The sequence below is a fragment of the Cnephaeus nilssonii genome (assembly GCF_951640355.1).
Source record: "Cnephaeus nilssonii genome assembly, chromosome: 12".
Lineage (NCBI taxonomy): Eukaryota > Metazoa > Chordata > Mammalia > Chiroptera > Vespertilionidae > Cnephaeus > Cnephaeus nilssonii.
In genome coordinates this window covers 78,656,740-78,675,596 of record NC_137083.1, presented here as the reverse complement: position 1 = coordinate 78,675,596, position 18,857 = coordinate 78,656,740, and positions in this window count along the sequence as shown.

The following is an 18,857-nucleotide window of genomic DNA, read 5'->3' as shown; positions in this document are numbered from 1 at the left end:
CACAGAATTGCAGCCTGGCCAGGCCTCTGCTTCTCTCTATCATCTCCTTATCAGCTAGCAGAAGAGGCATCGATAGTCATTAATTTTATATCATCGCACGTGTGCTGCAGGATATCAAGGGAGAGGCGTGGACCTCACATCCTCTCGGGGGCGTTAGCGCCTTTGGGTTGCACACCGCACAGCTGTTGACTTTCTCGTCCTCAGTTCGAGGTACAAAGACGTGTGTTGGTGCCAAGTTCACATGGGCGGACGGACCGTGATGGTCGCTGATGTCAACATAGCTACACTCCTCAGTTATTCAACCAGACACACGCCCGGGAGCTCCTGCCCGGCATTCTGACTGCCTGGTTTTAGCTGGAATCACAACCACCTTCTGCCACTGTAAGAACTTCCTAAAAATATTGTCCAAATTACTTTCACATTCACCATCACCATAATCCACAGCCTGGAGTTCTCCCCTCAAAGGAGAGGTGAGTGCCCAGGGAGGGGAAATGGGGCCCTCAGAAATGTACGAATCCAGACCTAACGCAACACACACACCACGACTGTTCTGTTCCGTCTGCCCACCGGCAACAGCAGCAACACGCCGCTCAGCCTCCCCGAGCCCCTCCTCCAGCCCCTCGCCACAGTCACCCTGACATTCGTTACCCTCGGGGCACATTTTTCGTGTAATTAGTAACCTTCAGTGCTGCCTTCTGTTTGTACAAAACCAAACGAATGCCATTTGTGACATTTACCCTCTTCATGTCTGACATGGTGTGAGGATGTGATTTACACTGAGTGGCCAGATTATTATGATCTCTGAACACATAATAATCTGGCCACTCAGTGTGTGTGTGTGTGTGTGTGTGTGTGTGTGTGTGTGTGTATGTATTAGTGGCCCGGTGCACAAAATTCATGCAGGGTGGGGGTGGGGTTGTCCCTCAGCCCGGCCTGCACCCTCTCCAATCTGGGACCCCTCGAAGGATGTCCTAAACTGACAGTGGGCCATCCCTCTCACAATCCGGGACTGCTGGCTCCTAACCACTCACCTGCCTGCCTGCCTTATTGCCCCTAACCACCCTGCCTGCTGGCCTGCTCACCCCCAACTGCCCCCCCCGCCAGCCTGATCACCCCAACAGCCCCCACACCAGCCTGATCACCCCCAACTGCCCTCCCCTCTTGGCCTCTAACCACCTCTACCTTGGCCCCACCACCATGGCTTTGTCCAGAAGAATGTCCGGAAGGTCTCCTGGAAGGTCTCCCAGTCTAATTAGCATATTACCCTTTTATTAGTATAGATAGAGGCCTGGTGCACAGGTGGGGGCCGGCTGGTTTGCCCTGAAGGGTGTCCTGAATCAGGGTGGGGGTTCCTTTGGGGCATGGGGTGGCCTAGGCAAAGGGCCTGTGGTTTGCAGGCTGGCCACGCCCCCATGGGGTGAGGTTCCCTGCTGGGGGGACATGGCCAGCCTGGTTGAGGGAAAGAGGGCTGTTTTCAAGCTGGCCACACCCCCTTCAGGGTGGGGGTTCCCACTGGGGTGCCTGGCCAGCCTGGGTGAGGGGTTGATGGCTGTTTGCAGGCTGGCCAAGCCCCCCCAGCGGGGACTCTTACTCCATGGGGGCCAGCCTGGGTAAGGGGCTGAGGGCCATTTTCAGGCTGGCCACGCCCCCTGGCGACCCAGGCTCCCAGCCCCTCCTTTTTATTTTTCCAGCCACTCCTTCAGTGGCGGCCAGGGCAGGCTAAAAGCCTGGGTTGTCCCCGGTGACCCAGGCTCCCAGCCCCTCTGTGAGCAGAGGCCAGGGCGGGCTGGAAGCTTGGCTTCCTCTGTTACCAAGGGAAACCCAAGCCACCTGCTCGATCCAGCTCCACGGCTGCTGCCATCTTTGTTGGGTTAATTTGCATATTTGCTCCTGATTGGCTGGTGGGCCTAGCAGAGGGACAGTCAATTTGCATGTTTCTCTTTTATTAGTGTAGATTAGAAGCCCAGTGCATGAATTCGTGCATGGGTGGGGTCCGGCCAGCCTGGCCAGGGGGAGGGGACATGGGCGGTTGGCCGGCCTGCCTGCTGGTCGAACTCCTGGTTGAGGGGACAATATGCATATTAGCCTTTTATTATATAAAATTTATACACTCAGTGGCCAGATTATTATGCGTTCAGAGATCATAATAATCTGACCACTCAGTTTATGTAAACGCCTGGTGAGCGGGGGGATCGCGTGAGAACGCACAGCTGTGGAGCTGGAGTATGTAGGAAGAGCTACAGGTCAGAAAGTGGAGTTCAAAGGGAGCCAGCAGCCCTGAGGAGAATGGACTCGAAGACAGGAGAGAGCCCTCCAGGGCCGCCAGGCGGTTCTGCGTGAAGGGAAGATGGTGACCCCGGAGATGGAGATCGGGAGGTGACCGCAGGCCACGTAGGAAGGTAATGTTCACATACATACGGGTTCCTGTGAGGGGAGGAAACTCAAAGTTTACGCCAGTGCTCTGCCCCTGAAGAGACAGAGCTGGGACCGCCGCCCCCTGTATGTGTGTCATAGACCAGCGATGACCACTGTCCGCACGCACACCGATGCCCCACTGGGGAGGCGGCAGCCCGCGCCCAGCACACGTTGAAATGCACCTAACACTATGCTGTGCGGAGTCGGCCGTGGTGGGGGGCCGACGGGAGCGTCGCCAGCCTATCTTCAAAACCCAGACTTAGAAGTGCTGTTTCACTTAACGCATGTTGTTTTCATACCGTCGTAAAGTCAAAAAATCCTCAGTTGAGTCATCCCAAGCCAGGACTGCCTGTCCTCGCACTTGCGGCCACGATGCGTGACGGTGCCTCATTCATCTCCCCACGAAATGAACGAGGGGACTGGGCAGGACACGGAAATAATGATTTTCAGACACTGGACGCTGACAGCCCGCGAGAGGGATTCCTGAAGGAGAAAAGCACACGCTGAGCCAGGGCTGTCCTGCAAGCCAGCCAGAGCGCCAGGCCACGCCTCGGGAGGGGCGACCAGAGCCCGTGACGGCGATGGGGCCACGCTGTCAATGTCACCACAGCAGAAGGGGACCTGGTGCTGGCGGGCCAGGGAGGCGCTGCGTGTGGGAGGTTCTGTAAGAGGATGGAGAATGTCTCAGATCTGTCCGACGGGGATCCCCCAGAAAAAGACAACACGATCCAGACGGAGGTCACCTAGGAAACGGGGGGATGAACAAGAATGTTGCTTCAGAGGTTGAGTTAGATTTCCGGAATTTGTGATGGATTCAAGCAGCATTGAATGGAAGGCTGTGTCTCCATGGGGTCCGGTCAGAGACAAAGGCGCATGCCCGTCTTCCAGTGGCTCCAAACACATCACCTCCGCTCGGAGCCCAGAATCGCTCCCAGAAAAACTCTGAACAGAAAACCTCAAAGTGGGGGCAGGGGGTCAGCACCCCGCCCCCCACCCGGCTCCCAGGTCCTCCTCCCGCCGCCTCCTCCCACAGCTGCGGGGATGACTACCCTAACACCCTAACACCGAGCTCCGACCGGCTCACTGGAGCACAGACCCTTCAAGACAGAGTCAGGCCCCTGCGAGCCTGGCGGAGGCACCTCTGAGAACATGTACTCACCTGGCATCCGAGGACTGGCTACACCGCCAGGTCTGAATTTGAAGTGATGGTGCCCCAAAAGCGGCTGTGGCCTGCCCCTCCTGCCTCCTCGCCTCTCTCTCCCCTTCCTCCCCGCCCCCCCCTCTCCCGTTCAATGTTCTCCCTCAGGCTGGGCAGCTCTGGGGCCCGCCGGATGGGTGCCCGGAGTGGGATAAAGTGAGGAGGAGTGAGGGCTCGCACGGGAAACAAGGAAGACACTGGCCGCAGGGGACAGGCGGCCAGGGGATAAGACGGCGCGGCCAGGGGAGGGGACGAGCTCGCGGACATGGCTTTCTGTGGCCTCATAAACTCCCTTCTGCCGCCTGAGCCCAGGCAGCCATCAGACTTACCTCCGGGATTCAGGCAGAGTCCCGCGGGAGGCCTCGCTCTGCGCTGGCGGGATGGGCATTCACATCTGAGGGGGCCGGACTCGACCTGGTGAAGGGCAAAGCACTGAGACAGGCCAGGCCCAGGCCTCCCTTTGTGCGCTGTGGGTTTAGAAGGGCGGCCACCTGTGGTGCCTGGACCCCTGCCCCCGCCCCCGCCCCCGAGTCAGGAAAGTGACAAGAGCTCCCGCAGGTCAGTCTCAGTGCTGCCCGGGCAGTGGACACCCCTCCTGGCCGGCCCAGAGCGGAGAGGAGCCCCTGACACCCCTCCTGGCCGGCCCTGAGCGGAGAGGAGCCCCTGACACCCCGGGCAGTGGACACCTCTCCCGGCCAGCCCAGAGCGGAGAGGAGCTCCTGACACCCCGGGCAGTGGGCACCCCTCCTGGCCGGCCCAGAGCGGAGAGGAGCCCCTGACACCCCGGGCAGTGGACACCCCTCCTGGCCGGCCCAGAGCGGAGAGGAGCCCCTGACGCTCCGGGCAGTGGGCACCCCTCCTGGCCGGCCCAGAGTGGAGAGGAGCCCCTGACACCCCGGGCAGTGGACACCCCTCCTGGCCGGCCCAGAGCGGAGAGGAGCCCCTGACGCTCCGGGCAGTGGACACCCCTCCTGGCCGGCCCAGGGCAGAGAGGAGCTCCTGACGCTCCGGGCAGTGGACACCCCTCCTGGCCGGCCCAGAGCGGAGAGGAGCCCCTGACACCCCGGGCAGTGGACACCCCTCCTGGCCGGCCCAGAGTGGAGAGGAGCCCCTGACACCCCGGGCAGTGGACACCCCTCCTGGGTGGCCCAGAGCGGAGAGGAGCCCCTGACGCCCCGGGCAGTGGGCACCCCTCCTGGGTGGCCCAGAGCGGAGAGGAGCCCCTGACGCCCCGGGCAGTGGACACCCCTCCTGGCCGGCCCAGAGCGAAGAGGAGCTCCTGACACCCCGGGCCGTGGGCACCCCTCCTGGCCGGCCCAGAGCGAAGAGGAGCCCCTGACACCCCGGGCAGTGGACACCCCTCCTGGCCGGCCCAGAGCGGAGAGGAGCCCCTGACGCCCCGGGCAGTGGACACCCCTCCTGGCCGGCCCAGAGAGGAGAGGAGCCCCTGACGCTCCGGGCAGTGGACACCCCTCCTGGCCGGCCCAGAGCGGAGAGGAGCCCCTGACGCCCCGGGCAGTGGACACCCCTCCTGGCCGGCCCAGAGCGGAGAGGAGCCCCTGACACCCCGGGCAGTGGACACCCCTCCTGGCCGGCCCAGAGCGGAGAGGAGCCCCTGACGCTCCGGGCAGTGGACACCCCTCCTGGCCGGCCCAGAGCGGAGAGGAGCCCCTGACGCCCCGGGCAGTGGACACCCCTCCTGGGTGGCCCAGAGCGGAGAGGAGCCCCTGACGCCCCGGGCAGTGGACACCCCTCCTGGCCGGCCCAGAGCGGAGAGGAGCCCCTGACGCTCCGGGCAGTGGACACCCCTCCTGGCCGGCCCAGAGCGGAGAGGAGCTCCTGACGCCCCGGGCAGTGGACACCCCTCCTGGGCGGCCCAGAGCGGAGAGGAGCTCCTGACGCTCCGGGCAGTGGACACCCCTCCTGGCCGGCCCAGGGCAGAGAGGAGCTCCTGACGCCCCGGGCAGTGGACACCCCTCCTGGCCGGCCCAGGGCAGAGAGGAGCCCCTGACGCCCCGGGCAGTGGACACCCCTCCTGGCCGGCCCAGAGCAGAGAGGAGCCCCTGACACCCCGGGCAGTGGGCACCCCTCCTGGCCGGCCCAGAGCGGAGAGGAGCCCCTGACACCCCGGGCAGTGGGCACCCCTCCCGGCCGGCCCAGGGCGGAGAGGAGCTCCTGATGCTCCGGGAGCAACAGGACCTGGGGAAAGTGCGGGCTGAGTTCAGGTGACCTATGGGTGACCTTGGCTTTCCTGGTGACCCCTCACCTCCACCCCTGCTCGGATTTCACCAAGCAGCGCTCCGCCAGCATGCGGGCTCTTCCCCAGTCTCAGAGGATGCAGGCCATCCCAGCAGAAGGACGTTCAGACTCGACCCCCAAGTCCCATCACACAGGCCAGCTTCTCCGTGAGACCCCTCCCTCCCCGTCCCCCACCCCCACCCCCTGGCACTTCCTATTCAGTCTCCTCGGCTCACGCGGGTTTGGGGACTGGGAGAGTGTCTTAGCTCTAGGCAAAGTCGGGAAAGACTCTAAGGTTTGAGATGTCTCTGCAGCTGAGATGCTCCAATGTCAGATATATCCTGGGGTTGAGGGGCGGGGGCGGCGTTGATCTGAAATGGACAGACTGAGTGACTTTAAAGCGATGCCTTGAAGCTGGGGAAACAGGGCAGTGATTTACAAGGCCTAAGGAACAACAGGGTCCTAACTAACACCTTCAGGCCCTTTCCCTTTAAATCAGATTTTCCCCCAAAACAGTGACGTTGTATGGCCGATGCTCAGTTACTCAGATAGGTCCCTGCGTCGGTGAGGCCGGCCTGGAACCCGGCAGGTGCAGGGGTCCCGGGGAGAACTCAAAGTGGGGGGTCAGCACCCCACCCCCAACCCGGCACCCGCTGTGGGCATGGCAGAGCAGGGGAGCGGGCCGCCTGGGGTCGGGCACCAGCACTCGCAGCTCTGCCTGGAGGTTTGCAGTCCCCGAGGCCGAGGCCCAGAGACAGTGCGGGCTGGGGAGAGCCAGGGCCGTGGCAGGGGCACCCAGCAGAGCTGAACTGTACTGGACGAGCCACCCCTGAACCAGGAACTGAAGCAGGGGCGCAGGAGAAGAAATCACCCCCTCTCCCCCAGCCATGCTGTGTCTGAACCAATTGGTATAGACCCAGGCAGCAAGAAGAGAGATATACACACATGCATACATGCACACACGCATATACATGCAGGCACACACACACATGCATGCACACACAGAGAACACCAAAAAGGAAAAAAACTGTGGATGAGGCTGGCAGGGATGAAGAATAATCAGCACAATATTCATTAGTTTTTAGGGAAGTATACTTGACAGGCAAGCTGAGTCTGCCTCCTGTTCTGTCTCCGTCTGCCTCACTTATCAGAAGCCTGAACCAGATTAAAAGCCAAGTGCACCATGTTTATTGGAGGTAACACTTGTACCAAGGACAGCCAGCACCAAACATGGGAGGGAGGGAGGGAGGGAGGGAGGGAGGGAGGGAGGGAGGGAGGGAGGGAGGGAGGCGGAGGCAGGAAGGAAGGAAGGAAGGGGGGAGGGAGGGAAGGGAGAGAGGGAGAGAGGGAGGGCGAGGCAGGAAGGGAGGAAGGGGGGAGGGAGGGAGGGAGAGAGGGAGAGGGAGGCAGGAAGGGAGGGGGGAGGGAGGGAAGGGAGGGAGGGAGAGAGGGAGGGGGAGGCAGGAAGGGAGGAAGGGGGGAGGGAGGGAGGGAGAGAGGGAGGGTGAGGCAGGAAGGGAGGAAGGGGGGAGGGAGGGAGGGAGAGAGGGAGGGGGAGGCAGGAAGGGAGGAAGGGGGAGGGAGGGAGGGAGGGAGGGGAAGAGGAGAGGACAGGAGGGGAAAGTACGTAATGGCCCAGTAGAGTCTGACCAACAGAATTCTCACATCTCGTTCTCTTTTTTTCTTTATTGATTAAGGTATTACGTATGTGTCCTTATCCCCCATTGCCCCCCACCCCCCACTCATCCTCTTGCTGTGTCTGCTTGGCAAACCCCTGACAACACCGAGCTGTGGTGTCGCCCCTCCTGTGAAGAAAAGCAAAGTTGCCTTTGGTTAAAGCTCTTTAAATGAGGCAGATGAACTTTTTCTAATCATCGCTTACTGTACATAAATGCAGCCGCTCTGCCTGCGCCCCTCCAGGATCGCAGTCCGGGAAGGCTGACGCTCAACCCTGCCCTGGAAAGGGAACGCACAGCCCGTTTCACACACGGCCGCGGTCAGCTCCCAGAACATCCTAGACCCGTGGTCGGCAAACCGCGGCTCGCGAGCCACATGCGGCTCTTTGGCCCCTTGAGTGTTCTAACGCCACTTCTTCAAAATAGACTCGCCCAGGCCGAAAACCGACTTCTGTGCATGGGCCACGGAGTTTCAATCGCACTGTAGGTGCGCGCCTGCACGTGGTATTTTGTGGAAGAGCCACACTCAAGGGGCCAAAGAGCCGCATGTGGCTCGCGAGCCGCGGTTTGCCGACCACTGTCCTAGACAGTCTCCGAGTTCTTGCCCCTCCTCCCCCACTAGACTGTAGCCCCACTGAGGCAGAAAGTCTTGTCTCTTTCCTTCCCACTGTTCTACCTAGAAGAGCGGGACTTCGAAGCCGTTCCCTCCGTGAAGGAAGAAACGAACGCAAGGTCCGTGCGGCTCCAGGTCTGAGGAAGACGTGTTTATGACGTGTGACAGCAGACGTGTCACATCCCGACCCTGCTGCTGACCTCCCAGGATCCCGTGGTTTAGCGGCTGTCCCGGCAGCCACTGTCTGCGCACAAGTCCCACCCTAGCTCCTCCTCAGCCCAGGAAAGCACCCGACGCACCAGCAGAGCCAGGCGGCACCCGTCCCTCTGGACAGACTTCCCGCGCCAGACCACGGACAGCGCGTGCCCCTCCCTATGTGCCCCTAGCTCAGCTCTAAGGATGGCGCTGCGGACGTTGTGGGACAGGTAGCATTTACTCGACGGCTAAGCCTCTGTGCCCCTGCCGCACGGGCCATTGTCCCCGGGAGACAGCAGGGTGAGTGTGGACGTAGCTGACATGGCCGCACCGCGAGGCCATCAGAAGGATCGTCGCAGATGAGCAAACGGGCCCGTGGGGCTCGCGTTGGTCCGACGTGTTCACTTCGATGCACCAGCAGGGAAATAACAGGACACACCAATGTGTTCCTTTGCGAACGTGATTATTAGGCTTCTGCCAAACTCACAAACTCCCGGAGAACGCAGCACTTGTTTCCACATGTTTCTCCTTTCCTGCCTGGAGCAGGCTCACAGATAAATGCTGAGTGTGCAGGGAGCTGCTCCATTATTCATGTGCTAAGCGTCGGAGGCGCAGCTGGGAAGACAACCTCCTTGAATTTACCCACGTGTTCCTCATCGGCAGCAAGTTCTCACGTTCAACCTGTCGGAAGCCTGGCTCCAGGGGAGGCATCTCAACACGCACCTGCAACCACTGAATCCACCGCAGTGAGTGCCTGTCGTTGTTAAGCCCAAATCCAAAGGGTTCTGCCCCATCACTTGTTGGAAAGGGGGGTCAGAGACACACCATATCCGCACCCGGGAGCCGACACCCCACCATCACTCGCTGCACAGGTCACGGGAGGAGGCACAGGAAAAATCGGCGTGGCAGCCAACGCGGGAAACCCTGTTTCTCGCCAAGCACAGTCATGCTTTAGCCACGTGACCTTGGCGATCACTCAACCCCTCGGAGGCTCAGTGTTCTCACTGTACAACTAAACCCTTAGAAAAGTAGCTTTTGTCCCGCCCGCCTCACAAGGCGGAGGCTGCATCCGTTAAAATGTGACATGCATTGAAGAGATCACTTACGGAAACATGCTTATGGAAATACCTACTTTCCCCAAAGTGGGCATTCCCACGCATTTCCCGGCGAGCAGCTCGGGAAGCAGCCTGGCTGAGGGGGTTGGGTCTTACTGAGTCAGGCACGGAGGCCACAGGTCCCGTCTGCGCCTCAGCTGCGGAGCCGTGGGCCTCCTTTTACCTAATCCCTTCACCAGTGTTTCCGTGAATGCTCTCTGTGGTCAGCATCGTGGAAGACAAAGGTGTCCCGCCTTCCATGAGCGCCCAGAGCACTGGAGGCGCTCGGGACGCAGGAGGAGAGGACGTTGGGAAGGAAATCCCAGCGTTCCAGGCCACAAAGAGCCAATGAAGAGCGACACCGGCACGGTGTGGAACGGACAAGGAGCAGCGTGCGTGGTGCCGAGAGTGCCAGTGCGTCTGGCCGTGTCTCCGGCGTTGGGGGTCTCCGGCATGGGGGGGACAACGAGATGGACGGTGGCTGACGTAAGTAGTTGCCGCACGAGGAGGAAGAAAAATCCAGACCTAAGATTTCTGTTTGCAGGGCAAAGCCATGGGCCTCACTGAGTCTGGCAAGGCAGCCACAGACACACGCTGCAGAACAAAGATGCAGGTGGAAGGCGATTGCAGAGGAAACGAGCAAGACCTACATCTCCTAGAGAAACACAGTTCCTCCCCCGTGGTCCAGCATCCCGTGACCCCAGGGCTCGCGGGGCGATCGGGGAGGTTCAACTGGAAACCGGCCATGCGTATCCCTGACCTCAGGGCCACGAAGGCGGCTGTCCACGGTGTGACCCAGGTGGACAGGCATCCTCAGCCAGGCAAGAGCTGACTGGGGTTTGTTTTGTTTTTAAATATGTTTTTTAATTGATCTCAGAGAGGAAAGGAGAGGGAGAGTTAGATAGAAACATCAATGATGAAAGAGAATCATTGATCGGCTACCTTATGCATGCCTCACACTGGGGATTGAGCCCACAACCTGGGCATGTGCCCTGACCAGGAATGGAACTGTGACCTCCTAGTTCATGGGTCAAGGCTCAACCAGTGAGCCACGCTGGCCGGGCAATGACACCTGACTGTTTTAACCCAGCCATGATCTAGGCAAACCCCAGAGCCTTCACCTGTGAGACTTACTTTACCCTGTAAGGTCTAAAATAATGAGAGAAGAAACTTGCATTTCTCACTCAGAACCACCTGTTTCCTTTCAAAAACGCACCTCCATTCCTATGGCTGGCATGTGGCAGAACTGGCGTTTACATAGGTGAGTGATGTGACACACGGGAGCTGAGGCCCAGAGCGGAGTTCTATTTCTCAAGGACACACGGCCGAGGTTGCAGGGAGAGAGGAGAGCCAGGGCCCAGGCCTCCGACGGGGGCGTCTCAGGGGGTCAGATGCTTCGTTGCGTCATTCCTCGGATGCCCCAGCCACTGTGGTTTGGCATCGTCCTGTGCACCGAAAGGTTGCCGTTATATTCCTGGTCGGGGCACATGCCCGGTTGCAGGCTTCATCCCCAATAGGGGGCGTGCAGGAGGCAGCCATTCAATGTCACCCTCTCACATTGATGTTTCTCTCTTCTCCCTTCCCCTCTCTCTCTAAAAATCAACGAACTATTCTTTTAAAAAATCATTCCTTGGACAACGACTTGAAAGTCAGACACCCTATGGAGGCCAAGAGGAAGAGGCAGGACCCCCTTCTTCACGGGCTCATTTGACGGAACCGTTGGCCCAGGTGTCCTCTGGTGAACAGCCAACGCCCAGCGTCTGCAGGAGGCCCCATCTGCCTGCCTGCCTGACGGACCCTGTGATCCCTGCTCACACGGGAGAGAGCCTGTTTCCTCCCATCAGGAGGCTTCAGGAAAGCCCTTTTGCCTCGTCTCTCTCTGTCCTCGCCTCCCACACTTCACCCACCTCTGACCTCGGATTCTGGCTCCCAGGCCTCATTCTTCCTCTATTTCAACAACAATCTCTAATCCCCAGCTGGTCCCAGGGACCATCTAACCTTGTCTGAGAAGAGGCAACACTGCCTCCTGGTGGTCAATTCTGGGATCTACAGAGAGGCACGCGTCAGAGCCACTCCCTCCCAAGGCAGCAGGAAAAGGAGGCATTTCCCTGGTTCTTTGGTAAATAATGGGGGGGGGGGGGGGGGGGGGAGGGCACTGAACGCACCTCAGTTTACACCAGGACAACTCTGTCACAGGTGTTCTTAAAACATTGTACAAACAGGAGGAAAATTAATTAAGGAAGAATTGATTTCTATCTACAGTGGCAACTCTCAACGTTGTTAAAGGTAATCCAACTTCCAATGCCTAGCAATACTTAAGTCCCTTTGTCACCTCCACCATTCTCCCCGCTCCCTCCCCTTTCATACTATTCTCTGTCGTCCCACTCACTCCCCGGGCCAAAGCAAAGGGACCCGCCCTCGCCCTGCGGTTCCCTGGCCCTCTGAGTCCTACCTGCCCACCCTTCCTCCCGCTCAGGTCTTCCGTGTGAACGCAGCCCACCCCTGGGTCCTGTCTGTCTTCTCCCAGCTCCTGTCTTGGCCATCTCTCTGCCCCTTCACCTGGGACTTCGAGGACTGGATGCACCTTCCTGGCCCAGAGACGCTCTGCTGTGGGGGGAGGGGGGAGCCACCTGGAGCTCAGGGCCAGGGAGAGGCAGAGCTGGGCTAGTCCTCCCTGAGGCGCCGGACGGGAGCCACCCCACTGCAGGGTGGCCTCTGCTCTCCGTGGCCTCTCCGGCCTCCTGCGCGTGTCACAAGTTACACGGGGAAGAGCTCTGAGCCTCGCACGTGGACCCCGAAATCCTTACGCAAACACAGCTACTGACTGGTCAAAAGGCAAGATCAGGACCCTCTGAAGGTTACAGGTTCAGCTCTGGGCTGAAGCTAATGACGGATACGCTGAAAAGGGAGGTCAGTCAGGCAATCGGTGTTCTGGGCTCCACTGTATCGCGGGGAGCCCGGCGGGGGGGGGGGGCGGCGGTAGACACGCTGTGTTCATTCCCAGCCCGGGGATGTGAGAGGGGGTGCCTCCCAACCGGCAGGACCCCAGCGTGACCCCGCACTCATTCCCAATAGCTCTGGTCAGTGCCGGCAACCCCACAAAGACAGAAAGCCGGGGGGTTGGGAAATAAAGAAGTGAGGCCTGAAACAACCCCCAGGATTAAAGGGCCCCCATGCAGCAAAGGCCCTGAAAGAGCAAACACGGAGCATGAAATTTACATGGAAGCTGACGGCTGTCCTGGCCGGCTGGGCAGCCTGATGGCCTCCAGGCCCCGGCCAGGACGCACCGCTGTGTTTACGCTAATCACTCCCTTTCCCCATCCTCCGCCTCTGACTTCCTCGAGCAGCTGGTGGGGACTCCTATTCCAGTTTGCAGGTATCCTGAGGTCAGGCTTTGATGACAGGGCAGCTCACGGGCTCTGTGGTCCTGTGTAGAGAACACGTTTATTTTTCCTGGAAGACAGTAAGAGAAGGCTCTGAGGGACCAACCAGCGAGCTGCTCTGGACACTGCAGTTAGACCACCCAATCTGCGCGCTGCGGGCCGAGCTCAGCGGCGGCCCCTTCGGTTCCCCTGCTTCTGCGGGTTTCCATCAACGGGAAGTGGCAGGAGGTGCCTTGGGGAGAGACTGGAATCAGGGTGCTGAGCCTGGCTCCTCCAGCCGGCTGTAGGTGGAAGAAGTTTCTCCGAGACCACGGCCCCTGTCAGGGCCTCAGCTACGCAGCCGGGCTCTCTGCGCTCCGGCCCACTGGTCCTCTCCTGGCCCCCGCCCTAAGGCTCCCCCTTGCCACAGGCTCAGGGCTCCAACCGCCCGCTTCATGGTCCTGAAACCCTGCCGACACGTGTCAATAGCCTCTTCATTAAACTCGCCTCAGTTTACCCACTTGAGTGCGGCTCTGTTGCCTGCTAGGGTTGTACGTGATACACACTCTGATCAGATTCTCAAAGCAGCACTTCAAATAATTTAAAAATAATCAACAAAGGTGGACTTAAATTAATACAGACCCTCTTAAATAACTAATGAGCTAATCAGTTATTCACATAGGAAACCATGAAATATTCAGAATGAATGGCAAGAAGCTTCCATATCGCAGTCGTCTGAAGGAGACCCCAAGGGGCCTGGGTGAGGGGCTGTGCACTAATAAAGAAACTAGAAATAAATGACTAGAGAAGCTAAAAACTTGAGCTTTTAAAAATAAGGCAGACATAATTGATAATTATTAATAAAATGGGGAGGGGACAAAGCTTCAACAAAACAAAGACTTGTTTTCTTAAAACCTCTAAGAATAAAGATCAAGAGGAGAGAAGAAATGGATGAAAACACTCCTCGCCGGGCATCAGACTTGTTGTGAACTGCAGCAGCCAGCACTGCCGTCGGTGCCAAGTAGATAATGGAAAGGAATAAAGATTACAGACAGTTGCCTATTAATACATAGGACATTGATAAATGGCATCACAAACCAGAGAGGAAGTGCTGAGCGAGCCAGTGAATTGTGCTGGGAAAACTGGTTGTGGGATGTGAAAAGGCTGACACCTGTGTCGAACCATAAATAAAAACAACTTCAATGAGTTAAGTATTAACAAGTGAAAATCAAAGCCCCCAAAAAAGGAATTATTAAGCAAGACACAAAAAATCACAACCAGTAGTAAAAAAAGTAAAAAGATGGATATATATATATATATATATATAGAGAGAGAGAGAGAGAGAGAGAGAGAGAGAATTTGCCCAACTGTACATGTACTACATAAGCAACATAAAAATGTACTCTTTTATCAACAAATGGAACAATTATAATTATTCTCCAAACCACTGTGGATCGTACAACAAACAAAACTGACACAATCTCTCCCCTGAACTGTGTATCTGCAGACAAGCAAACAAGTTGAACGATACTGCACTTAACAGCACAATGAAAACATTGCTTATCCTATCACCAACTCCAGCCCGGCCGGTGTGGCTCAGTGGTTGGGTGTCACCCCAGGCACCAGGAGGTCACCAGTTCAATTCCTGTTAAGGGCACGTGCCCAGGTTGCAGGCTCAGTCCCCAGTTGGAGGCGTGCAGGAGGCAACCGATCTGTGTTTTCTCTCTCCTCGATGTTTCTATCTCTCCCTCCCTCCCCCTCTGCTCTCTGAAATCAGTAAAACTATTTAAAAAATAATATCATAAACTCCGTCAAAAAGGACCTTTATTTCCAGGCAAGCCCTTAATCAATGTGTCTATGTAGTTGTGGTGAAATATGGCAGACCAGGGGGTAGGACTATTTCTCCGGAGCCATTTGCCCTCTAGGCTCAATCATTCAGGAAATATTGACTGACTGACCCTTGAGTGCCAGACCCCGGGATACAAGATGAATAGGAAATCGTTTGTCCTCACAAGCAGGAGCGCTCTGGGCCTAAAGACAGAGGCGACACAGGCGGAAAGCCTGGTGCGTGCACGGAATATGACGGTGGGACGTCATGCTGCTGGGGGCCTATTGAAGCACCTGCTCTATCGCTGGGGAGGGGCGGGGTGGGGCTGGGTGGGTGCCGAAGCCCATCAGCCCAGGAGAAGAAATGCTGTGTCAGATCCCGGGCGAACGGGGCGTCAGGGTTCAGGCCCAGCATTGCTGCAGCGTTTCCTGACGTCACGGTAGTGCAGCAGCAACCACTGTTTCTGGGAAAAGCAAACACTCACGGGCCTGCTCTCAGCCCGGCCAGGTCCCTGTGGGTCAGGCAGGCAGGGTCCCCGTCTCATTCACACCCCATAGCGGCCTGAGCTCCCCCCGTGTTAGTGCCGGCCCTGCTTTCAGCGGCTCTTGGTGGCCGGAGTCTCTGGGGGCTGCGGACCCTCCTCCCCCAGCAGCGCCCCAGCCTGGCTCACTGACAGTGTTCGGCCCCGGTGAGCTTGCTGCTGGCAGATGGAAGAGGCGGACGGGGCAGTTGGTATGTTGGGGGAGGCTGCCGGGCGTGAAGGGTGGGGTGGAGATGAGCTTTGGGGCTAGAAGTCCTGAGGCCTCGAGGAGAAGATGGGGAGTGGAGGGTCCAGGCCCCGAGGCCATGACTCTCCCACACTAACCAGGAGGCCACCGCCTGGGTCTCCACCCAGGCCTGAGTTTGCCGCGCACTGTCTGAAGCCTGGGTGAGCCATTCATCCCTCGAGTTCGTGAGAATGAAGTCAGAGCGTGGCTGTGGGCGGCTCGGGAAGGCAGACCCCATTACAGGGCGCCGTGCTATAGGACGCCCACGAGCATTCTTACTGTTGAAAACGCCGTCCTGTTACCGCCACTTCATTCCATGCTTACTGCAGGTGACTTTCACGGTGAGACGCACCTGTCCTGCGCCTGCTCACTGGGTTTGGCAGCTGTATACATCCAGGTAGCTACCAAGAAAACAAAAACGTGGAGCCTTCCCACACCCAGAAAAGACTCTTTTTCTAAGCAAACCTCCCGCTGTGTTTGTACCCGTGTTTATGAAGGACTGTCTCCTGCTGTTTCCTGTCCTGTCACGTCCTGTCAGATTGCTGCTCTGCTGGCTATGCCGGCCTCATAAAGCTACCGAAGTGTTCCCTCCCCCTTTCCTGGGACAAGTGTGCAATGCTGGTAACATTCCTCTTCCCACCTTGGGTGGAATTCACCAGCAAAGTCAACTAGACCTCAACCCGTCTTTGTTGATCGGTCTCTTTAAAATTTCAATGTGTGTGTGTGTGTGTTTAGATTTTCTATTTCTCCTCATGTTGATTTTAGTTGAAGAAATTTATCCATTTCACTGGCATTGTTGACTTTATGGACATGTGTTGTTCGTTATATTTCATTTTCATATTTATATTGTCTATAAGATTTTTATTGGCATTTATTTATTATTAAAGGTCCTGAGGAAGAAGCGAATGTGTTGTGTTCAAGAAATAGAACCAAACTCAGAGACACAGACAACAGTGTGGTGGTTATCGGAGGGAAGGGGGGGCGGGCAGAAGAGGGTAAAGGGGGGTAAATGGTGATGGAGGAGACGTGATTTGGGGTCATGAACACTCACAACACAATATACAGGTGATGTGCTGGAGAATTCTACACCTAAAACCCGTATAATTTTATTAACCAATGCCACCCCAATACATTCAATTAAAGAAAAGCAATAGAAGCCATGGAGCTGCTGCCCAGTGAGAGGAGCATGCGGGAAGCAGGGAGGCAGGCGACAGCAAGGCCACACAACAGGCCCCTGACGAGCTGGCCACGTTCTCCAAGTGGAACGGTGCCTGGGGGACCTAATGAGAGAGGAAGCTTCTCACTGAGTCACGGGGCAATATTCACCAGCCTTGTGCGCTGATGCTCTTGCATCCATCCAATCCTAGCAATAGACTAACCTGCCATTTCAAGAAATCTCAAGATCGAGACCTTTGCCCCTAAAGTGACTTCTTTTACAATGTGCATAAGGCCTTACCTTTTGCCAACGTTTTCATAAGTACGTTCTTGTTTCTTTTCTGAGCAGAAAGCATGTGCTGGACGAGCCTGAAGCTTCGGGAAGACTGTGTGGGGCTGTGTGGTTTCCAGGGCCAGACCAAGTTCCGGACACGGTGGAGTGAGTGACCAGAAGGGGGATGTGATTTCAAGTAAATGGAATCAAGATCAGCCAAGTTCCACAGGTCAGGAAGCTTGTTGCTTATTAATAGAAAGGCCTGCCTTAAGTTCAAAAAGCAATTTGCAGGACACACTAGGTCAGTGGCTTGACAACAGCTGGAGTCCGTGAGCACTGCCCGCTGCGTGGCAGTGAGTCCAGCGTGGGTGAGGCTGCCTGCGTGCGGGAGCCGTCCTCCGATGCGGCCCGCCTGTCGTTCCCACAGCGAGGGGGGCCACGACCCTCCGGACCACCTCTGGAGTAAAGACTCACTGGAAAACCGAGGCTGGGAATCGTGCCACGGGGGGAAGTGGCTCTGTTTTGAACTCGGAAAGAGAAGGTGATCAGAAATTGGATTTCTGGCCTCATGTTCACCGAGGGCAGCCACGGCGATTCCGTTTCTGTGAGTTGCACTAAGCCAGTCTTGGCACGCTTCCCCCGAGGTGCCCTGGGGTCCTCGGCCTCATCATGTGTCCTGCAACCTTATTTCGGGATAAACGACCAGAAATGTGATTCACGACACCGCTTCTCAAAGGGAGTTTCCAGTGGGGTTTGTACATTGACTTTGTATCCTGCAACTGGACTGGACTTTTTACTGTTTCTAGTAGCGTTTTGATGGAGTCCTTAGGTTTTTCTAATAAAGAATCATGTCATCTGCGGAAAGTGACACTTTTACTTCTTCATTCCCAGTTTGGATGTCTTTTATTTCTTTCTCTCGCCTAATCGCTCTGGTGAGGACTTCCAGGACCATGCTGAACAGAAGTGGGGAGAGAGGGCATCCTTGATCCTGACTCAGGGGAAAAGCTTTCAGTTTTTCTCCATTGACTATGATATTAGTTGAGGGTTTATCATAAATGGCCTTTATTAGGTTGCGGTATTTTCCTTCTATAGCCATTTTATTGAGTGTTTTAATCCTAAATGTATGTTGTAAAGTGTCTGATGTTTTTTCTGCATCTATTGATTTTATCGTTTGATTTTTATCCTATTTTCTTTTTCTTTTTTTTTTTTTGAGAGAGAGAGAGAGAGGGATAGAGAGTTAGAAACATCGATGAGAGAGAATCATGGATCGGCTGCCTCCTGCACGCCCCCTACTGGGGATGTGCCCGCAACCAAGGTACATGCCCTTGACCGGGAATCGAACCCGGGACCCTTCAGTCCGCAGGCTGATGCTCTATCCACTGAGCCACACCGGCCAGGGCTTATCCTATTTTCTTAATGTGGTGTATCACATTGATCAATTTGCATATGTTAAACCATCCTTGCACCCCTGGAATGAGCCCCACTTGATGGTGATGTATTATTTTTTTGATGCATTGCTGTGTTCGATTTGCTAGTATTTGTTTGGGGGGTTTGCGTCTGAATTCATCAAAGATATTGGTCTGTAGTTTTCTTGTTCAGTGCCTCTCCCCAGAAACCATTTCAGGAATAAACCACTTCCTTGGGGTTGAGGAGGCAGTCACCTCAAGGACTTTCCCTGGGGTTTCCATGGGGTTTCCACTAGAAACGCTACTAGAAACAATAAAAAGTCCAGTCCAGTTGCAGGGTTCAAAGTCAATGTACAAACCCCCACTGGAAACTCCCTTTGAGAAGCGGTGTCGTGAATCACATTTCTGGTCGTTTATCCCGAAATAAGGTTGCAGGACACATGATGAGGCCGAGGACCCCAGGGCACCTCGGGGGAAGCGTGCCAAGACTGGCTTAGCGCAACTCCCGGAAACGGAATCGCCGTGGCTGCCCTCGGTGAACATGAGGCCAGAAACCCAGTTTCTGATCACCTTCTCTTTCCGAGTTCAAAACAGAGCCATCCCCGCCGAGGCACGATTCCCAGCCTCGGTTTTCCA